At 45.9% G+C, this 23,473-nt stretch overlaps 1 protein-coding gene across 4 annotated transcripts in view; it reads left to right on the top strand.

Annotated features, from left to right (window-relative positions):
• The window catches only part of LOC121875690 (insulin gene enhancer protein ISL-2B-like), a 317,957-nt gene that overhangs the window by 113,164 nt on the left and 181,320 nt on the right, over positions 1-23,473 (top strand). For all 4 annotated transcript variants that reach the window (XM_042380345.1, XM_042380337.1, XM_042380329.1 and 1 more), the window contains exon 3: positions 20,803-20,862. The gene's annotated coding sequence lies outside the window, so the exon portion shown is untranslated. The remainder of the gene's footprint in view (positions 1-20,802; positions 20,863-23,473) is intronic.

Below are 23,473 nucleotides of genomic sequence, written 5' to 3'. Positions count from 1 at the left end.
TACCACTTTTGCCACCACCACCACCTCCATTACCATCAACACTATCTCTCTACCACCACTACCACCTCTACCATCACCATCAATTCCACCACCACCACCTTCATTACCACCACCACCACCACCACTAATTCACTAACTTACACCACTATCCCCACATCACTGTCCACCACTGTTATCACCACCACCACCATCACCACCACCACACCACCACCCGCCATCACCACCACCCACATACCACCACCCACCATCACCACCACCACCACCACCACCCACCACACCACCACTTCCTCACCACCTGCCATCACCACCACCTGCCATCACCACCACCTGCCATCACCACCACCTGCCATCACCACCACCTACCATCACCACCACCTACCATCACCACCACCTACCATCACCACCACCTACCATCACCACCACCTTCCTTCACCACCACCATACAATAGAGAGCTAGCTAGTCCCATAGTACCCAGCAAGTACAGGTATCAGGCACTACTCCCTGCCTTATTTACCTAGAGTCCTAGACCGTCACCTACCCACCATCACCAAGACAGCCCGTGTTTTTCTCTCGTGTATTGACACCGCTTTGTGGGAATTTATCAAACGTCGGCTCGTGCTGGAATTTTAATTAAGTTCCCCCCTACGCTGTAAGGTAAGCCAAGAGGGCGGCCTCCTGCACTCCATAACAACCCCACAAGCCTCCCCGCGCCAGGGATCCACCTTTATGACTCCCGGCCATAAGGTCTGTTCTCGCCCGGCCCTCGGTGTATTTGATGTGATTTTCTGGTTTGGTTATTCCGTATCTGTAGCTATGGAGCGGTGGATGGCTCGCGCCTTGCTGATGGACACTGGGATATGTACACCACAGCCTCCTCCTCATCCTCATCCTCTCTCCTCCTCTTCCTTTCATCCCGTTGCCCTCCGCTGTCTTTTTTATTTATTAATATTTTATACTTACCCTGTTTCGAAAAGATGAGATGATTCCTTCCCCTCATGAATACCGAGGTGAAAATTCTTGCCTGGCCAGGTGTGGGGAGCGAGTGTGACTTTACAGAATGATGAGAATGCAATTTAGGTCAATCAAGCTTCTCTCACTGAGCAGTTCCAGGTGGTTCATACTTTTGTGGGAGGTGAAGTTGTGTTCCGCGGTGGAAGAAGGAAAGAAATACAACTTTACTTTTCCGTAGAATCAAATATAAGTTAGCATGATAAAAGTGTGAGGCGTGGATAAATGAAGGCTGGCCAGGTGAGATCTTATATTGCTGAGGCCTGGCGGGCAACACGGGGTTAAGGCACGGAGGCTCCCCACGACCCATTATCTCACTAGTAATACACATGGTTTTCGACCCTCGGAGCTGAACACCTCCTGCTGGTGGGTGTGAGGGCTACAAAGGGCTTACCGTAAGTCGTCAAGATGGTTGGTGGGTGAGGTGGAGTAGTATGGGAGTATGGGCCGTAGTGTGGGGGGATGGTATAGGTCGGTGAGGGAGTGGGAAGATGGATTGCTGCGCGGTGTACCTTGTCAGGCGGGCTCGTGTCGTGAAGAGATTGCTTATTTAACTTGTTATATTGAGTTGAGGTGAGGAAAAAAGTATTTATATTTATTAGTTTAATTACTTGCCAACTTTTTTCTCTTTCGAACGTGAATGTGTTTTGATTTTGTTTTTCCCGGTATAATTAAACTTTTTTTTTTTGGCCCGAGTGGGGAAAGTGAAGTGAAAAAACGCGTTGTTCCTGATGAACAATTAAAATTTTCAGTGCACGTCTTAATTACGTAATTTTATTGTGCTGTTAATTAACGACGAAGTTTAATAAACAGGGTTTTTAAAATTAATGTTTTATAAGTGGTCTGGACTTGTTTGTTTTTCATTTATTTTATTTATTTATTTACTGAGAGTAGATGATGGGTATACAATTATGGACGGTGTCTTGTGGAGGAGATGACTAGTAGCGTAATGGTCCTTCGTCACTGCACACCTGTGTTTCATGGTGAACTACTTAATTATTGTATCCGCTTCTCTACTATGTTTTTGTCACTTATCATGTATCGGTTATTTATGTTCACTTGTTATTCATTTATTTATTTACGTATTACTGATATAGTTACTGGGAATTACATCATAACCGGAATGTAATTATAATTGTTTGTAATCATAGTGAATTCTCTCTCTCTCTCTCTCGTTCGTTCGTTAAGAGTCTAGAAAAGTATTAAGGACTTGATTAAACACACACACACACACACACACACACACACACACACACACACACACACACACACACACACACACACAGCACACAGAGTATTACAAAGGTCAGGGAACCACTACTGTCAGGGTGGCACTCTTTGATGCTGTAAGTCGTGGCACCACAGGCGGCGGGTGTGGTCAAGTGCCAAGTAATGTCTAGTCCGAGTGTCAAGAGTTAATAATGCCTCTTGGTAATTATCTCCCCCGTTAAAGAATACACAGAAATTAAGGTGAAATGTAATTAATTTTTTTTTGTCTTTCATTTCCATTATTTTTCTTCATTCTTGTGTAGAAAAATGAAATAATATTTAATGGTTTTCTTTGATTTGTTTTTGTTATATTTTATCTTCGTTTTACATTCTTATTATTGTCTTTTCTTCTTCTTCTTCCTTCAGTGACATTCTCTTCCACGCCTTCATCTTCATCTTTCATTCACAAACACTTTCTTCTATTTGCTTCAGAAGGTTGCGTTGCTTCATGTTGTGTTTGTCAGGTAACTTATACTTAATTGAGGTCAACGAGGGCACTAAGGGTCGTACGGGTGAGAGCAACAACAAGACCGTTAACAGTACCGGTATCAGTAACGGCGCAACAGTAATAGTGGCGACCATACCAAAGGATAACGGTAACAGCTTCAAGACCGTTTAGAGTATCAGTAGTAATGGTAATAACAGGGATAACAAAGCACAGCATCATGACCGTTAACAGTATCAGTAGTAACGGTAATACCAGGGACAAGAACGGGACAACAGCAAGACCATTAACAGCATCAGTAACAATCTTGCCATTGACACAAACGATGTAACAACGAGCGCTTAAACTCTAGTGATAACGATTAAGACAAGCGGCAGTAACGCAAACAGCAACGAGCGTAACGAGGAGCTCGCACCATTACATAATATACCTAGAGAAGCATTCGTACGTCGTTAGATAAGTTAAAGGAGCATTGGTGTGCCGTCAGGTAAGTATAGTGGAGCATTGGTGTGCCATTAGAGACTTGAGGCTTCAGTATACAAGGAGACAACATGGCCGTCACTGCACTCTACTGCCTTCACTTCCTTCAACTGTAAAGTCAGGCACACTATTCTGCAGCTGGGTCGACAAGGGGCGCCCCTCACACTCGGTGACAAAACTCGAACCTGAGACAATTGGCCCAGGAAGCAAGTTCCATATCCACTCGGCCACCACATCCCATCTAGGGTAAATAGAGATGCATAATTACACTTCTATTAGAGGAGCGCTTGTGCACCAATAGTTAACTAGTTTACACCTCTATTAGATAAACATGCGTGCACCATTAGATAACATAGGAAGAGAACCCCGTGTGCATCAATAGCGAGAGGATCGTGTATTTCACCAGTAGAGGTGAATAATAAAATAGGTAGAGAGGAGCCTGTGTGTGTGTGTGTGTGTGTGTGTGTGTGTGTGTGTGTGTTCAGCTTATAAGGTGACAAGTGACCCGAGAGTTTCAGCTAACGAACCTCAGTGGCCGCCCCTCCAGGCTCTGTCTCACCTTACGCCCTGTAATAACTCGCTCTGGCCTGCCCTCTCCCTCTCTCATGCTGGCAGGGAGGGGAAAGGGGACAGAAGGGAGGGGAAGGGTATAGGAGGGAGGGGAAGGGTATAGGAGGGAGGGGAAGGGAATAGGAAGGAATAAAGGGGTACAAGAGGTAAGAACAAGGGTGAAGGGCAGTGGGGAAGTGAATGGAAGGGATGAGGAGTGAGGTAGGGTGGGAGGAGGAAGGGATTGCTGTTGTGGGGGGGTGAGAGGTAGGATTGGTTGCCTTTGGGAGGAGAAAGAAGGAAAGGAGGGGATGTTGAGAGGGGTAGGGTAGGTGAGATAATTGGTTGTGTAGGGGGAGGTAGATTTTGGTTGATCTATGGGGTGCTTATGGGGTGTTGTGTATGGGGAGTGTTTATGGGGTGTTGTGTATGGGGGAGTGTTTATGGGGTGTTGTGTATGGATGGGTGGGGAGGAAGCTGTCGTGGTGTGGGGGAAGAGGGTGGGGGGGAGGTTATCGTGTTTGTTGGGAGAGTGAGGAAAGGAGGGGAGGGGGGGAGGGGGTATGTGTAAGGATCAGCTAGAAGGCTTCCTGGAGGGCTGCCAGAGATGAAGACCTGCAGTAATAATCTGGCGGTGAAGGTGTGTGTGTGTGTGTGTGTGTGTGTGTGTGTGTGTGTGTGTGTGTAGTGGGAGGTTAAAAATTAAACTAGTGTTGGACTACCACTAACCCGCCTCGCTGCTCATCATAAGCTGACCAAAGCCTCGCCTAGCTTGGGCCCCCGTCAGGAGTCCAGGAGGTCTATACACCCCCGCACGAGAACGGGAATATGACCCTTATACTCCCGGATCATTATTCCAATCAGACTATTACAAGCAAATCCCATTATAGTGTAATATCGCGGGAGGCTACTTAGAAAACGAGCACTCCGTCCCGCTTAATTGCATCCCCCTTACGGTCCCTATTATTCGTCTAGGATGCATATAACCGACGTGGATGTGATTAATTCCTCCCATGTCTTTTATTAGACAACAGGCCGTATTGAGGGATGCGGTGTAATATCAGAGAGCTTCATATAGGACGGACAGTCGTGCGCGGGCATGCATTATTGGATGGTCGGCCCCCTCCTCCCTCTCACACACACACATTCTCTCTCTCTCTCTCTCTCTCTCTCTCTCTCTCTCTCTCTCTCTCCGCCCCGAGGTACGATAGTGATAGTGCCCAGGCCTGCCTCGCTGCCGGACGTACGAGACGTTATTAATTTTATTGTTTGGGTTATGAGGCGCGAGGTTTGCATCTCTCTCTCTCTCTCTCTCTCTCTCTCTCTCTCTCACTGGTTGTATGGTATTGTGGGGAGCGGAGACCAGAGTGTCGGTGGGTGTTGGTGACGCCCACTTAGAGCGTCGTTGAGAGGTCATTTCCCCCCGCAATAAAGGAAGGGAATGGATCCGATTACACCCCCAGCCAGTAAGAGCCAGAACTTCACTCCCATTCTCATTAACTGGCGGTCTTGACCCTCGGGGACAAATAAACCAGTATAGGAGAATCCTTCACATGGTAATTGGACGGCCACTACCGCCACCACAACAATGTATGAGTGAGTGAGAAAAAAATTATGTAACAAAAAACGAATATATGACGTCACAAAACATCGAAAAAATCATGTCACAAAAATCAAAATAAATCGTCACAAAAATCAAAATAATCGTCACAAAAAAATCGTCACAAAAAAGCAACGTCACAAAAATCTAAAAAAAAATGAGAGAATAAACGAGATATCTCTTACCATTCTTGAATGTGTTGCTTCCTGGACTTGCCAGATTTTTCAGTGCGCCTCGCCACTCCCTCCCTGAATTAGACCAGATATTGAATCTTGTGAGGATGAATTTGTTCGTCTCGTGGGTGCGCGTATCAGGGGATGAAATCAGGAATATTTCTATGCATGAGAGGTTTAAACATTCCCGCTGAATCTCTCTCTCTCTCTCACTTACACGCCCTCTCTACCTTTCGTTAACTCTCTCACACATTCTCTCTCTCACTCTCTCTACCTCCCTCTCTCTCTCTCTCTCTCTCTCTCTCTCTCTCTCTCTCTCTCTCTCTCGTGATAATATATTTTAACGGGCCCTTAATGTGGTTATTATCACCGATGTCACATTCGTAATTGGATGAAAGCCAACAGAAGAGGTAAAAAAAGGGAGTGTTTCGTAGGTCATGTTGTGGTTCCTGTGGTTGTGGTTGGTTACTTTGTGGTTGATGCTGCTGTTGTGGTATGGTTACTGTTGTTGTTGGTGTGGTTGTTGTTGTTTGTGTGATTGTTGTTGTTTGTGTGATTGTTGTTGTTTGTGTTGTGGTTGCGGATGTTGTGGTTGCTGATGTTGTTGTTGTTGATGTTGTTTTTGCTGCGATGTTGTTGTTTTTGTTGTTGCTGATGTTGTTGTTGTAGATTATGTTTAAAACGCGCGAGTCGTGAGATTTCTCCCGGATTTTCTTCTTTTTGTTTCTCGTGCTGTTATTGCTGCTACTGCCGCTCGAGCTAATGACGGCTGCTGCTACTACTGCTGTTGGTGGTGCTGGTGGTGCTGCTGCTAGTGGTGGTGGTGCTGTTGGTGGTGGTGCTGTTGGTTCTGCTGCTGGTGGTGGTGCTGTTGGTGCTGCTGCTGGTGGTACTGGTGGTGCTGCTGTTGGTGCTGGTGCTGCTGCTGTTGGTGCTGGTGGTGCTGCTGGTGGTGGTGCTGCTGTTGGTGCTTCTGCTGCTGTTGGTGCTTTTGGTGATGGTGCTGTTGTATCTACTGATGGAGGAGCTATATTGCTGTTATTGCAGTTCAGTTTATTGTTGTTGTTAGTGTATTAACCTTATTGCTGTAATTGTTGTGTTACATTAGTCAACACCGCTGTTTTGTTTTTGCGTGTGTATTTATTGCTGTTCTTATCGCTGCTGTCCCTCTTATTATTGTTGCTGCTGTTATTATCCCGTCGCTGTTATTGTTTATGCTCGTATATTTGTCCGTGGTGCTGTGTGTCATTGTCTTAGCTTGTGTGCTTGTTTTAGCCCCTTGTGTTGGTATGTGGATCCTGTCATACATACATACATACATACATACATACATACATACATACATACATACTTACATACATACATACATTAACACTCTCTTTTAGCAGTTTACAACGGCACAATCCGCTACTAAAAGGCCATTTTACACACACACACACACACACACACACACACACACACACACACACACACTCTCTCTCTCTCTCTCTCACACACACACACACACACACACACACACACACACACAGAGGCCCACGCTCCTTTGTGGTACACAACTCGGAAAATTGATTGTATGCATCGAGACTGTTTCCGCTATTACAGATAATTTTAATTACAACCCTCCATCAAAGAAGTAGGAGATGGGCTCTGTGTCTCTCTCTTGTTAGTCCATAAGTGGTTGTGGGTATTTCGAAAGAATAGAAGGAGGACAAAGTTGGCAGCAGCCTTTCTCCTCCTCCTTCCTGACAGCCTGCAATAAGAGTTGACTTTATTAGGGTGTCTCGTCTGGACGTAATATCGAAGGTATTTTATTATGCGTCTTTCATGTCCACAATAACAAGGGAAGTTCATTACGTATGATCAGTGAGCGTAACAATGAGAGTCGCTTAATATATCTTTACTGGGCGTTAGGTTGTTTTCACAATGGTTGGCTTCTGTCTCTAACACTTTCGGTCGTGAGGGATGACTTATTTCTTTCGCGGCGGTAAAGTGCTGCGAATAATAAACATTAAGGTTAGCGTGACGATGATAATGTATGGTGTTGGTCGAACTTACGATCAAAAGCGATCTTCAGGAAGTGTTTACGAGACACTTTCTTTGATGACTGTATCCAACATTGGTATGAGCGTCAGGCAGTGTTTGTGTCACTGGATGAATGCCTCCAGATTGACGGTTTTTATGGAAAGTGTTTGTGTGCGGTCGTGTATATCTTTGGCTGTGTATATCTACGAGAAAAAAACATATTAAACTAACCTTCTTTCCCCCCCAAAAAATAAAATAAATGGTTCACTAGCCTTTTAACAGCCTGCAGAGCACAGCTTTAACTAACCTCCATTGCAACATTGTTTTACACGTTCTTCTTTCTTGATAAAACATTATATTTCAACGGCTACATGAAGATTGTGTACCGCAGCTTATTTTACTTTATTCATTATGCATCGTAACGCTAACCTAACATAACCCAACCCACCAGGTAGCGTTAGGGTGTGTAAGCATCAGGTGACATAAGCTGGGTCGCCTAATCTGCAGGTGATCCTATTTCAATGCCCTAAACATTCTTTTGTTTTTCGTTCTTGGTCTTTAAAAATATTCCCCGCATTGTTGGCATCGGGGTGTACAGTAACCTTTAGTGCCTCACCCTGCCCAAGACCACACCTGGAGGAGTGATTTCCCAAGACATCCTCTCGAGTGGCAACTCTCCACAACAGTCTCTGAAACGATAGCTCCTCCAACAGCCTTTTGAAACGACAGCGTCTTCAACAGCTTCCCACAACAGCCTCTGGAATGACAATTTTCCACAGGAGACTCTGGAACGACAGCTTCTACAACAACTTCCAACAGCGGCCTCTGGAATGGCAACTTTCCACCTTTTGGAACGACAACTTCTCACAACACCCTTTGTAACTAGTCATCACAAAACAACCTCTGAAACTCGACACCCCCCCCCCTAAAAAACAAAACAAGGAACAGCAACCTTCACTGACGTTTGAGGAAAATAGTCTTCCAACAGTAACACCTGGAACAGCGACAGAAGTTCCCCCCCTCCCCAGCCCTTAACAACCTTTGGTACAACGTTCTCCTCACAATAGGTTATGGAACAAGGGCCTTAAGAGCCTTCTCTCTACTTCTTGAAAACAACAGCCCCCAGGAACAACAGCAGCAGCAGCGGCCTTAACGTGTACTGTATCGACCAGCCCTCAAGCGTCAAGTGAGAATTTCGTCGGGAGTGGCGAGCGGCCCTCCACTCCTCGCGGCTCCAATATAAGATCAATTGAGAGCTTGATTTGACGGCTAGGATCTCGCTTGACTTGATGGGATCTCTGTGATAAATATTGTCAGCGTCAGAACCTAAATACGAGGAGAATTTACGTCTGTTTGTATGCGTGCGGGTTTGTGTTATGGGTGGGAAGGTGTGAGGGAAAGGGTGTGTTTGTGTGTAGTCCTGCTACGTGTATACTGTTTGGGTGTATATTGGTGAGCCTAAGTGTATTGGGTGCCTGCGAGTGAGTTTTGTGAGGGTAAATATATATCTGGAGCTGTAGTGCGTCTGTACGATAACTTGTTATCCTGAGTACGATATTTTATCATTGATTTTGTTTTACTGTTAGTGAGAATAATGTTCTTAGGACTTACAGTTTAATTAAAAACGCTCACTCTGTTAATATTAATGGTAATAAAACACTGGTGAATCTGTCGTTGAATGAATTATTCTTCCAATATTGGCAGATTTTAATATCTCAAAAAACCCGGCGATCAGACGAGCAGACAATAAGCTCCAGAAACAGACAATAAGTCGTTCCAGTATTAAGCTGCTTGGCCTACTGGTGGGATCAGATCGGATTGTTGTAGCGTTCCATCCCATTTGTTTTAGGCGCCCGCAGCCGACTCGTACGCAAGATGGAACGATGCCGAGATGGTAGTCTCTAGATAGGCGAGATACCATGGTATTGGATAGATGTAGGATAAACATGGATGTCGGATAAAGGAGCGCACTGGGTCCAGATTATATAGAAGATAGGCGCGTTTAGGTGAGGAGGTTGAGCTAGGGGGGCTGACGTGGTGGAGGCAGGGTGTTGGGGAGGGGGGGGTGAGGGTTTAGATGTTATGAAGCAGAGTGGGTGTGTGTCTAGGCATCCAGGGGGCCCGTGTCTGAGGGGAGAGAGGAGCCGGGGAGGGTCGCGAGGGATTGATGGATTCATCTTGAGAAACTACCGGTGGAGAAGTTATTAGTTTGTGAGTTCTGAAGATGCCAAGTGGTCGACATTATCTTTAGTGCGTCACGTCAGTAGTAGTGGTGCGCGTGACGACTACTGTTGTACACGTCTCGCCGTCTTCCTGCAGCGTTCATGATGTTCTTCTGGACAGCTGCCGTGCCTGGGTGATGTGGTCGTGTAGTTGGTTCCTTCCTTCACTCGTGTTTTGACCTTGGTAAAACGACCACACAACACGAACCTCACCTGTCTGGACGACCACAGGACACTTAATTCGGCTATCTACCAGGACGACCACAGGACACTTAACTTAGCTATGTACCAGGACGACCACAGGACACTTAACTCAAGTATCTACCAGGGCGACCACAGGACATCTCAGCTATCTACCAGGACGACCACAGGACACGTACCTCAACTGTCTGGACGACCCTGAGACACGACCAGGCCCCTACCAGCAGCCTTGCCCCCGCCGCCCGGCCTAACTACCCGTTACCACTGGTTTCCGAAGGTGCGGACGGCCATTTTAGCAGAACAAACGGCTATTTTGGGCCCAAACTCATACTTTGGCCCCAAATCAGGGACCCTCCAGATGGTGCTGGCAAAATTTAAAAATGGGAAACTTCTCTCCCTCCCTCCCTCCTTCCCTCCTTCCCTCCTTCCCTCCTTCCCTCACTCCTAGCCTGTGTTCTCCCCCCCCCTCCCCTCCAGTGTTCCCATCGTGCCTTCTTCAAGAAAAACAAATTGTGTATTTATTTACACTCACCAGTCTGCTTATGCACATTTTCGTTGATGTAGATTGAGATATAAAGAAGAGGAGTTAAAAGACTTGGGAGATTTAGAAAGAATGAGAAATAAAGACTGAAAGATAGATGAAGGTGTTGGTGACATAACAAGAACGGAATAAACAGAGTGAAAGGAACAGAAATAAAATTATTAGAGCTGATGTTAAGACTCGGACGAATACCAACACAGGAGTAGTGAAGATGGTGGACACGAAGTCAGTGGGAAGAGGAAGAAGGAAAGAGGCATGATTGAGGCGAAGGTTCTGTGGATGATTGACACCATCATGACGCGGATGATTGACACCAGCATGACGCGGATGATTGACACCATCATGACGCGGATGATTGACACCATCATGACGCGGATGATTGACACCAGCATGACGCGGATGATTGACACCATCATGACGCGGATGATTGACACCATCATGACGCGGATGATTGACACCATCATGACGCGGATGATTGACACCAGCATGACGCGGATGATTGACACCATCAAGACGCGGATGATTGACACCATCATGACGCGGATAATTATAAAGGATGGTGAATTAGAGGTGACAGAAGGTGATAATGACAGTTGGACGGGGATAGAGAGGTGTGGAGGGTAGGAGTGCCAAGGGATAGAGAGGTGTGGAGGGTAGGAGTGCCAAGGGATAGAGGCAGTGGAGGGTAGGAGTGCCAAGGGATAGAGGCAGTGGAAGGTAGGAGTGCCAAGGGATAGAGGCAGTGGAGGGTAGGAGTGCCAAGGGATAGAGGCAGTGGAGGGTAGGAGTGCCAAGGGATAGAGGCAGTGGAGGGTAGGAGTGCCAAGGGATAGAGGCAGTGGAGGGTAGGAGTGCCAAGGGATAGAGGCAGTGGAGGGTAGGAGTGCCAAGGGATAGAGGCAGTGGAGGGTAGGAGTGCCTATGATAGAGGCAGGGAGGTAGGGAGTGCCAAGGGATAGAGAGTGGAGGTAGGAGTGCAAGGATAGAGGAGTGCCAAGGGATAGAGGCAGTGTGGGGTGGGATAGGGCAGGTAGGAGTGCCAAGGGATGATGGGGGGTAGGAGTGCCAAGGGATAGAGGCAGGAGGGTAGGAGTGCCAAGGATAGAGGCAGTGGAGGGTAGGAGTGCCAAGGGATAGAGGCAGTGGAGGGTAGGGAAGGGATAGCAGTGGAGGGTAGGTGTGCCAAGGGATAGGGCAGTGGAGGGTAGGAGTGCCAGGGATGAGGAGGAGGGTAGGAGGCCAGGGATGGGCAGGGAGGGTAGGAGAGCCAAGAGAGGCCAGGGTGGTGATTGAGGCAGTGGAGGGTAGGAGTGCCAAGGAATAGAGGCAGTGGAGGGTAGGAGTGCCAATGGATAGAGGCGGTGGAGGGTAGAAGTGACAGGAGATCGCGTCTATGGATGAGGACGGGGGTTCGACCTCCACCCCTCCGCCTCCTTCCTGATATTGACATTTTTTCCAGTGAACCGAATGGTCCAAATATCTGCCTCTTTACATGTGTGTGTCTAGCTGGGCTGTGTGCCTCTCTCTCTCTCTCTCTCTCTCTCTCTCTCTCTCTCTCTCTCTCTCTCTCTCTCTCTCTCTCTCTCTCTGTTCCTTTCCATTTCATTCCATTCCTCTTCTGCCCTATTTCCCTCTCCTCCCCCATTCTACTATTCACTTCCCCTTCTTTGCTACTTCATTCCGCCTCCTCTTCCCCCTCTCCCCCTTCCCCTCTTCTGCCATTCATCTGTCCATCTCTTACCGTCTAACTCCCTGTCTTTCTTTACCTTCTCTTCTGTCCACATCATCTGTCTCTCTTTTTTTTTTTCTTTCCCTCTTCTTCTCTCACTGTCTCTCAATCATGTCCTTTTCCATCATCTTTTCCTTTCCTGTTTTCCATTTCCCACCCTTTCTCTCCTCTCCTCCCCTCCCCCTCCCCCGTTCCTCCACTTCTCCTATCATTATCTTCTCTTCCACCGTCTTTCCTTCTCGCTTTTATCTCATACCATACGTCCTCTTCCATCGTCTCTGCCTTCCTTTACCTTTACACTCACTGCGGCTACTCCTCTCCCTACCTCTCCCATTCTATTCCGTCTGTTCGATTCCTATTCCATATTGCCCTCACTTTCCCTCCCCCCCTTTCGTCTCTCACACCCTCACGTGTTATTATTTTCCATCATTTGTTCCTCTTACTACCTCTTCCTCCTCCTCTTCCTTGTCTTTTCTATTTCTGCTTCCCTTTCCATTTCTCTCTTCCTCCTCCCACCTCACAAGCCTTTACGTCTCTTCCTTTTCCTTCTTCTGTTCCTTCACCTTCATCTCAACTCCCCCCCCCCCTTCTCCCTCTCACATCCTCCTCACTTCTCCTCCATCTATTGCTCCGTTCTTTCTCCTTCTACTGATCCCTCTCTCCTTCCTCCATCCTTTCCCCATTCCTCTTTCCCTCAACTTCCCTCCCTCCCTCCCTCCCTCCCTCCATCCCAAAGATCTCACACTACCATCATCTTTTTTTTTTCTCTTTTACCTCCTATTCTCCTCCTCTCACCCCCTCTCTCCTTCATCCATCCTTTCCCTCTTTCTCTTCCCTCTCACCTGAAGTTCCTCCCTCCCTCCTCCAACTCTCCTTCTTCTCATCCTGTCTCCACTTCCCCTTTACACTCTCCTCAACTTTCCTCCTCCTCCCTCCCACCTCACACCAACCCCCCACCACATCTCCTTTCCATCATCTGTTCCTCTCTTACCCTCCCACTCCTAGCGGCTATTCCTTTATTGCAATTTCTTCAGCAGAGCCGTGTGGCCGAATAAGCGCTCGGTGCAGTTATTGGGGCAGGAAATGACCTCTAGATTGGAATTCCATCTGTGCGCTGCCGAGAAAGACAAGCGTTGGACCTTTTCAAAGATTCTAACCGAGGATTTCTGAGGGAGAGAGGAGAAGGAGGAGAGGAGGGAGAGTGTGAGAGAGGTGTTGGGAGGATGGAGGGGGAGGAGAGAGAAAGAGAGACAGAAAGAGAGAGGAAAAAGCTGAGCGAGAGGAGGAGGAGGAGGAGACGAGATGGAGAGTGAAAGAGAGGTGTCGAAGGTTGGGAGGGAGTGAGGAAAGAGGTGAGTGGGAGGAGGGGAGGAAAGTGAGTGACGTGTTAGGGTACGGAGGGAGGGAGGGAGAAAAGAGAGAGATGGGAGAAGAGAGATAGAGAGAAAGAGATAGTTAAGTAGAAATGGAAATAGAAGAAGATCAATAAACTGAAAGAAGAAGAAATGGTTTGGAAGAGGGAAGTTTGAAAAATGGAAAGAGAACAATTTATGGGGGAAATAAACGCTTGAAGAAGAACAGAGAGAGAGAGAGAAGGAGAGAGAGAGAGAGAGAGAGACAGAGAGAGAGAGAGGACGAAATAGATTGTAGTAGTAGTCGTAGGAGGAGTGGCGGTGGTGATGAAGGTGTTATGGTGATGATGCTCATATTGGTGGTGGTGGTGATGTTGCAGCTGGTGATGACGTGGGAGGTGTAACAAGAGATGGTATTGGTAGAGGCGCTATGGTAGTGGTAATAGTAGTATTGGTAGAGGCGCTATGGTAGTGGTAATAGTAGTATTGGTAGAGGCGCTATGGTAGTGGCAGTATCAGAGGGGGTGGCATGGTGGAGGAAGTGCTATAGTAGTAGTAGTAGTAGTAGTAGTAGTAGAAGAGGTGCTAAAGTAATGGTAGAGGTGCTATAGTAATGGTAGAGTTGCTATGGTAGTGGTAAGAGGAGGAGGTGGTGGCGGAGGAGGTGGCCACGGGTCAGAACTTATGAAGGTAATATTTTAAGGGGGTGTTGTTGTTGCAAGTCGTCTTCCCGTTGTCCTCTCCCTCTCTCTCTCTCTCTCTCTCTCTCTCTCGTGCTGTTGTTATTTTCACTGTTTTTATTATTGCTCTTGATGTTTTTATTTTTACTTTATTTGTCTTAAGTTATTACACTCTTATTGTTATTATTTGTATCGTGTTTATCATGACTTCTCGTTAACTACCCAGAACAACACTGGTTAAGATGAATGTTGTGGATCCTAAATATTATAAGGGATTAGTTCATATGATTCGTTTCCTGTTTATGAGAGGTGGTGTTGGATATATTTAGATCTCCTATTGGCTACGTGGATGGTGGTGATCAAAGTGGATTCTTATTGGTCAGCTGAGAGACTTTGAAATATCTATGAGGTAAACTAGAACTCAAAGGAACACCGGGAAAGAATTATATCACTGCTTTAGGTTTTTGTTTTTCTTTCTCTTCCATGTCTCTCTTTTCTCTTGTTTACTCTTCATCTTCTTTCATAGTCTTCCTTATCCTCTTATTTTATGTGTCTGGTTCTGATTTTTCTTTTATTTACCTTTTCTCCCGCCAGAATATTGAGTAAGGTGGCGATTGACTCTAGTGGGGTATTTGCGTGTGTGTGTGTGTGTGTGTGTGTGTGTGTGTGTGTGTGTGTGTGTGTGTGTGTGTGTGTGTGTGTGTGTGTGTGTGTGTGTGTGCGTGTGTGTGTTTAATATTACCCCCATTATCTTGGCTACCAACTACCACCATTAGCACTACTACCACCACCACCTAGCACCATTACCACCACCTACCACCAACACCAGAGGCAGAAGGTTCCGTTCTCAATCCGCGCCAGTGTCCCGACCGATGAGCAAGAGGACACGCTCCCACCCACAGGTCATAACTCAAGTGTAAAGGCAGTGTGATCTACCTTCATATACATATAGATTACACTCACACCTTACGCTCCTCCTCCTCCTCCACCTCCTCTTCCTCCGCCGCCACCTCCTCCACCGCCTCCGTCTTCTCCTCTTCTTTCTTTGTCGATGATATTCTTTTGCCTTTCTTGATGTCTGTTATTATATTTCTCTTTGCCCCTTTCTTCACTTCCTCCTGTTAAGTGTTCGTATATCTCTCTAGCTGCTCATTTTTTGTCTTATCGCCGCCAGTGTTCCTGCTACTGTTGTTGCCGACTTCCTGCATGTGTTCACTGTTGCTGGTCCGACTGTTGTTGCTGCTGTTGTTAATTCCATTGCTAGTACTGTTGTTGCTACATTCACTCTTATTTTTCCGCCCATTGCTCCTTCAATTGTTACATGTGTTATGTTGCCTAATATAACTAGTTGACACATGGTGTGTGTGTCACCAGCCTTGACACTATCCAGTTGACACTCGTGTTTTGTGCCTTGACCTCACCCCTGCTCTCCCATGCTCGGTGGCACTGGCACCGTCAGTGCCTAGGACGTTCAATTGATCAGTTTCACACAACTCATCACTCAATTGACACTCACATGATCCGTGCCACTAACCTCAAGACCGCCCGATTGTAGGACCCCCGCCGCGTCCTCCCTCCTGCGTCTCCCCTCACTTCCCCACGAGAACCTTCAAGTTCAAAATATAACACTAACTCCCCCCTCCCTGTAGTGATAGTGGGTAAAGTTACTCCTAGAGAATGTATAGATACGCCAAGAAGCTACTCCTCGTACGACAAAAAGAGCATCGCTCTTGTATCATTTATGAATATGGTTGTCCCGGCTGCTCCCGGAGCCCTGCCCGCCCTCTGGCTGGCCTCTCCCTGCATGTGATAACCTAAACGCCGCCATTGCGCAGGCTTCGATCTTCGTACGGGGGAAAAACTCATTGGAAATTCCTCAGATATTAGTTGTCTTTAGCTTCCTTGCCCCGCCAGGCTATTGGAATCATATTAAAAGTCGACCGTAACAGGAATGCGATTAAGTGCTGAAGATGGTGTTTAATATTGGAAGCTCAAAAGCCCTAAGCCACGGGGCCAGTCCGATGGCGAGTTTAACCCTTAGTGTATCTTCTCTTAAGGAGCAAATGCCCCTCATCGGCGGAGCGGACTATGCGAGGAATATCCCAGGCACCAAAGCCAATATAGAAGCATCAGAAGGTGGACAGGGAGCGGTATTGGATCCTACCTCTTTATTCGGAACTCTCTCTCGGCCCAATATCAAACGGGGGCTATCGTTTCATCACGCCGCTGCCACTGCTACCCAGTAGCTGTAGCAGAGGCGTAGATACGTGGGTAGATGGGTCACTAGTGCCACTCCTGCCGCCACAGCCAAGTTGTAGTGGACGAGAGTGCAGGTACGTGGATAGATGGACACAATTCTTGACACGAGGTTGTAGTGGATGGGGCCGGAGGTGCGCGGTTAGGTGGTCACAACTAACAGCGAGGGCGTAGTGGGAAGGGGGGAGTGAGTAAACGTGGGGGATGGGTCAGTGAGTCGGCCGCACGAGGAGGCTGTTGTAGACGGAAAAGTATGAAGAAGGGTTGATGGGTCACTAGCGGTCTTAAAGCGAGGTTGTATCAGACGGAGGAGAGTCAGTGGGTCACTGTCCTGGCACTAAAGTAGGGTTGTACTTGGATAGCAACGTGGATAAGTGAGGATAGTTGTATAAAGGAGGAGGAGGATGGTTTAGTAAGGCAATAGATGCGTAATGTTAAACAACTACCCACACGGTTAGACAGGAAGCAGGGTGTTGTGGGATTTTTTACTGCGAGATAAGTTGTGGGGGAGGAGGGAGTGGTGGTTGGTAGGGAGCATCTCGGAAAGGGAGGGAGGGAGGGAGCCCCCGGGTGAGGAATAGATAGAGCGGAAAATTGCGACTTAGATGTAGATGGAATTTGAGAAATATATATGGTAGCAGCTTGAGGAGGAGTGAGGAGTGGGTGAGGGTGTTGGATGTAGGAGGAGGAGGAGGAGGAAGCTTAAAGACTGACGTGGGAAGATATGGAGACGTCGATATTCTGATGGTCAGCTGTGTGTGTGTGTACAGGCGTTTATGCAGGAAATAGCTAAGTACGCTGACAAGTCCTGTATAACTATCATCGATATGGGAGACGTATATGTAGTATTAATAATAATAATTGAAGCCCCTCGAAATCGAGGATGGCCGGCCCAAGGGCCTCCTTGGTGTGAATTTGTTAAGGTGTAGAAGGTGTCGCCAACACAACAACCACACCCCAAGTTAACGAGCTGCATGACCCAGTGTCAAGGAATAGTCCGAGAAGACCGGACAACTCGCCAACTGCACTGGCTAACCATTACCCCGGAATACGATCCGCAAATCGATTAACATCCAGGTTCCCAATTACTGCTGGGTAGACAGGCAAATGGCGTAAAGAAACTTGCCCATAGTTTCACCCTGCCCGAGGATCGAACTCAGGTCCTCTCGCTTTACAGATATACACACATTGGGCATACATACATATCCAAACGTATGGACAAATTTATGACAGTAATTGTAGTGTATTTAAGTACAGACAGTTAGGCATATATTGGATGTGTCCCCAGACCTTAACCAGAGTCCAGACCTGTACACATGCAAAGGTGTCTTAACAGGTGTAATAATTAGTAGTATTTAGTAGACCATCTGAGTACCTTGTTGTGACCCTCCATGTAGCCCGATAGATGGAACCTGAGCCGGGAAAGTATACCTGACCTCGAGTTTACCAGGTGATGATGTCTACCTGGCGACATACCTTAATTAATGTGCTTAGGGGCGGGCGGCAGGTAAACTGAACTTTGGTTTACTCTTGTTGGTTTACCTGAGAACGTGGACTTTTTTGGGGGAGATGATTCCCCACGCTCCTACGTAGACCCACGGCCACGCCCATACGTTGACACACGGTCACTCCAACACATAAATCCACACCCATGATCACTCGTAGACCCACGCCCATGGCCATTTGTAGAGCCACGCCTACTCCCACACGTACACCCAAGCCCACTCACACGTAGACCCACACCCACACGTAGACCCACTCAGACTTCCTCAGTGACCGACGCCAAGCTGTACGCTTCCGAGGGGCTGTCTCCACCTTTCAGTCACTCACCTGTGGCGTCCCCCAAGGCACCAAGATGGGACCACTCTGCTTCCTTATGCTCATCAATGATGCCCTAAGAGAAACCCCTGCTCGCTGGAAATATGTCGACGACTCCACTATTGGGATCAGCGTCAACAATTCTGCTCCCGACTATACCGCCCTTCAGGATTTATTGAACAGTCTCCAAAACTGGGCCACCAACAACCATGTCACCATCAACCATACCAAGACCATGGTTATGCACATCAACCTCTCCTCCGATATTGTCCCACCTCCTTCCATTACTTTAGGTCCGAACACACTCCAGGTTGTAGATTCCACGAAGCTCCTCGGCGTCACCATAGACAACAAACTAAATTGGAAACCACACGTCAGTGAAGTTGTCAAATCCTCCAGTTTCCGTCTCCACCTCCTCCGCCGACTCAAGTCCCTCGGAGTTCCTGCACCCGAGCTCCTCAGTGTTTACACAACATTCATACTTCCCAAGCTCACCTATGCCTCCCCTACCTGGTCTTCCTCCCTAAATGCCACACAACGTAAACACCTAGAAAAAGTGCAAAAGAGGGCATGCAAGATTATTCTCTCCCCTTCCTACTCCACATATTAAGAAGCGCTCAACACACTGACCCTTTCGACTCTCACTGACCATCACCACGACCTCATCTGCAAATTTGGTAAGAAGCTTCTACACCATCCTCGACACCGGCTCCTACTACCACCTGAGATCCCTAGCCCGAGAATTGCTGTTCGACACCACAACCGCATCCAGCTCATACGTGCACGAACTGATCGCTATAAGAACAGCCCAGTCCCAACCATTGTAAAAATTATCAATAACTTGTAATAAACCAGTGTATTCACTCCCAGTAAATACTACTTCTTGCACTGTCACTATGTTGAAATGCACTGTAGTTTGAGCTTTTCCCCATCTAGTTATTATATATCTTATTTGTATCACTTATGTTACTTGTATATTATTTGTAATTCGAAACCCATTCCCCAATTATGTAACTGTATATTTTCAGCCTTCTGGCTGCCAAGCTCTTTAATAAACCGTTAATTATTATTATTATTATTATTATTATTATTATTATTATTATTATTATTATTATTATTATTATTATTATTATTATTATTATTATTATTATTATTATTATTATTATTACACGTTGACCCTCTCCACACGTAAACCATCGTCCACACCCAACCGAGAGTCAAGCACACACACACACACACACACACACACACACACACACACATGTCCTAGATTCTTATCACACTATAACTATTAACTGTGATTACTTATTATAAATTGAGGTCACCTGAAGATTAACCACCGCAGCTTATTTCACCAAACCTAACCTAACCTAACCTAACCTAACCTAACCTAACCTAACTTAACTTAACTTAACCTAACCTAAGCCCCTTGGTAACCGACATATTAGTTAATCTTCTGGTGACATAAGCTTGGGCGTTTAATCTTTAAGTGATAATTAAATTCACCATAAAAGTGTTCACTGTTCACTGCTGATTACACTTCATTGCGAGGATGCTGACATATTGAGTCTAATTAAAATAATGTGATGAATGTATTGATAAAGTGAGAAAAAGTGTAGATAAACTATAATCTTACATCGGACTGGTGATATGAACCGTGACTCTCTCGTAGATGATTATTATTATTATTATTATTATTATTATTATTATTATTAATGTTGCTGTTTTTGTTGTTGCTCTTGTTGTTACTATTGTTGTTATTATTATTATTATTATCATTATTATTGTTATTATTATTATTATTATTATTATTATACTCGTGTAAATATGAGATTAAAATGAATAGATTATTGAGACGTTTAAGCACAGAGAAACCAAGCCGTTTCTCTGTTCAGTTAGCGCCTTACACCTGTCAATATCTTAATTATGCGGTAATACAATCTACAGTTGTAGGTTATATCGTATACACACCAAGACTCTGAGATCAACAATGGATAACAGATGGACTTATGCAGTGTTATAATTCTGTGTGTGTGGGGGGGCGTGCCAGTCAGGTAACCTCCTCTTCCGGAACACCTGTGATCTACCAGGCTGTTCCTACCCAGGTTTGGATCTTCAACTGTAGTTTATTATGGAAATCTTTGTGTGCTTTAGCCATAATATCTCTTTTATTCACCCAGTAAATATAATTGAAAGAAGTGAAGTAAAACGTATTCGTAAAGTTGTTAAAAGTCTGTTAATTTTGTGTACGAAAGATATGAGAGAGAGAGAGAGAGAGAGAGAGAGAGAGAGAGAGAGAGAGAGAGAGAGAGAGAGAGTTGTACTGAATTACATGGGATTTTCTCATACATGTTTTTTTTATATACTTAAGTCAGTCAGTACATCAAATGTCCAGTCCTCAGCTCTCCTTTGTGTCTTGTGAAACTCAAATTTTTTCTTCTCATTTCTCATTCCAGGTACAGTCGACTGGTGGCCAGGTGTTGGAAGGACCATCAGGTGTCTTGGCATCGATTAGTGTGAGTACAGACTATTACCTCACCACAGTAGACAGGGATATAAACATTACATTCAACCCAGGTCTTCGTATCGTTACATTTATAGTCTTCCTCTGGGTCTCTTAAGTGTAGTGAGGAAGGTATTAAACCAAAGCCTTTGGTAATTTGCGCTGTATTTCACTCCCATGATTGGAATAATGAAATAGCGCAAAGTTTCGTTCACTGCCTAAGTGTTCGTAATTTACTCCCCTTGTTATTGCACGAGCAGCTCTCATTATAGGTGAATTCAAACGTAACTACAATAAGTGGAAGTTTTCCCCCATGAGGCCAAGTCGTAACCCCAGAGAGGAAAATGATTCATCCCAGAAAAGGGAAGAAATACCCCATAGTGAAGTTAACCCCCGTGTAATAGTTATTTTCCGTAAGTGAGTCTTTCCCTAAATTGGGATCCCCCCCCCCACTGTTATTTATTAATTATCCCCATCGGTAAACTTATCCGTATAAGTACATTTACCCCCACATAGTGTTTATTCCTCAGTAACGTAACCTCACCCCCCTTAAAGTGGGTCATGTTCACGTAAACTGAAGTCACCCCATCAAGGAGTGTAAGGGGATGTGATCTCCTGGAGGTAGTCATCATCCATAAGCTGAAGTCATTCTTCGGTAAGTGAAGTCATCCTTCATTAACTGAAGTCATCCTTCATTAAATGAAGTCATCCTTCATTAAGTGAAGTCATCCTTTATTAAGTAAAGTCACCCCTCGTGAATTGAAGTCATCCTCCTTACTGTGAAGTCATTCTCAATACAATCCTTCTCCTACACTCCCTCATACACCCCCCTGAGTCACCAGTCACACCACCACCAAAGTTAAGGCGATACTCGCCACTATTCTTACTTAACGTGTGTCGTATTTTTTAATTATTTTTTCATTCTTTCATTTCTCTTTTTTCCCTTCTTCCTCATTCCGGGAGCATTGTCGTGTGAGTGGTTGTGCGTCTGCAGCCCAGTTTGATTAGGTTTTTGTAGCGCAACCCGGCAAACATTGGGTAATTGAAGGGCAGATCTTTATCTTAATTAATCTTTGCACAGTAAATAACACCCAGGAGTGTAATGCCCTCAAGAGAAGGAAAGGTAGATTAATGTTATATAAAATTCAATAACATCACCCACCGTTACCTCACCCTCTCCGACCCCTCACTGGGTGAGCTCGCTCACTCAGGCTCCCCGGGCGTTCTCTGGCACTCACGGGGTTCACAGAGATCCAGCCACGAGTTGGTGGAATACGAGAGAACGCGCGCCAGGCGTTGCACCAGTCTAATTATCGAGGTTGGCCGGACTGACGAAACTCGTACGGCTTTTGATTAAGTCGAGTATTGTTCGCGCTAGAAACATGTCGGGCCAGATTATGTGCGTGGCGACAAGACAGTCCTCCACTTGACCAGTCTCTAAGGTCGACGCTCCTGCCGGGCTGGGAGGGGATTGTCGACCGTGTGAGGCGCGGGCTCCAGAGGTCAGGCTTGTGAGGCCTGCTGACTCTTGTAGAGGCCTTTGTGATTAAAGCTGTTAATTTTATATAAGCTGGTGATTGTGACGCTGTTTTTAGAATAATAACCTTCGCCTAACAATTCGTGATTAGTAATTAATGTTTGGGATGTAATAAGTTTTGTATAATTAAAAGTTGACGGGGCTGACGTAGGCTGCGTGTTTTGATTAATCCGTATTTATTGTAGTTTAAAAAATGCATATTATTGTTTTATTATATTGATATAGTTTGTTATATAGTGGAGTTTAATTGAGTTCTGCCAGTGGTTTATTTGACGTTTGTCTACAAACTATGTGACATACAATTATCAAAACATTTACTCTATTTTGTTTTAACCAGTAGAGGCCAAATATTCCCTTATTGGATTGACCTATACGGCCGTGGGCGGGGTTATGTGACGTATCATGCCGTTGACCAATCATGCACCTCTATAGTACTAATGGACGAGAAGCAGGCGTGGCGAACTGACTTAAAAGCTCAGGGACCAATCAATCTGAATTACTTTTGTGATGCGTCGACAGGACTGAGTGATATTTCATTCTCACCAGCACACAATTAACCTCCGGTGGGCATACATGTGTGTGTGTTAGTGTTCACCCTGCCGGGGCATGTGGACGACCTACCAGGCTGGAGGCAAGAGCTACCATTTATATACGAGGTTTCACTTCAATACGTCCATTAGTACCAGAGTTAAGAAGACAGAGAGCAATGCTTCCAGCTAAACGTGTATTACAAAGAGAGAGAGAGAGAGAGAGAGAGCAGCGCTTTAAGCTAAACATGTATCACAACTCAAAAACTATCATCGGTAGTTAGAGAAGGTGAGGTACTGTATCACGCACTCAGTCAGCTGTACATGTCACTGGTAATTACAAAAAGTGGTTTTTTTTTCTCACCTCAATAAGACTCGACTACCAATCAGGTGAACTGAGGCGTGTCATTTGGCGAGACTTTATGACGTGTTAAGGCTCGGCAACCACACAGTTGATTGATGACGTCATTGATGGTGCTGGTAGTGTGTGAAGACTCAACAAACCAATCTGAGTGTGTTGAACATTTCGCTGGTCGTTCTAAGCTGGAATTGGTGATGTC

This window comes from Homarus americanus, unplaced genomic scaffold, assembly GCF_018991925.1.
Source record: "Homarus americanus isolate GMGI-L3 unplaced genomic scaffold, GMGI_Hamer_2.0 scaffold55524, whole genome shotgun sequence".
Taxonomy (NCBI): Eukaryota; Metazoa; Arthropoda; class Malacostraca; order Decapoda; family Nephropidae; genus Homarus; species Homarus americanus.
Note: the sequence above shows the minus strand (reverse complement) of the source record. Positions and strands in the feature narration are given on the sequence as shown.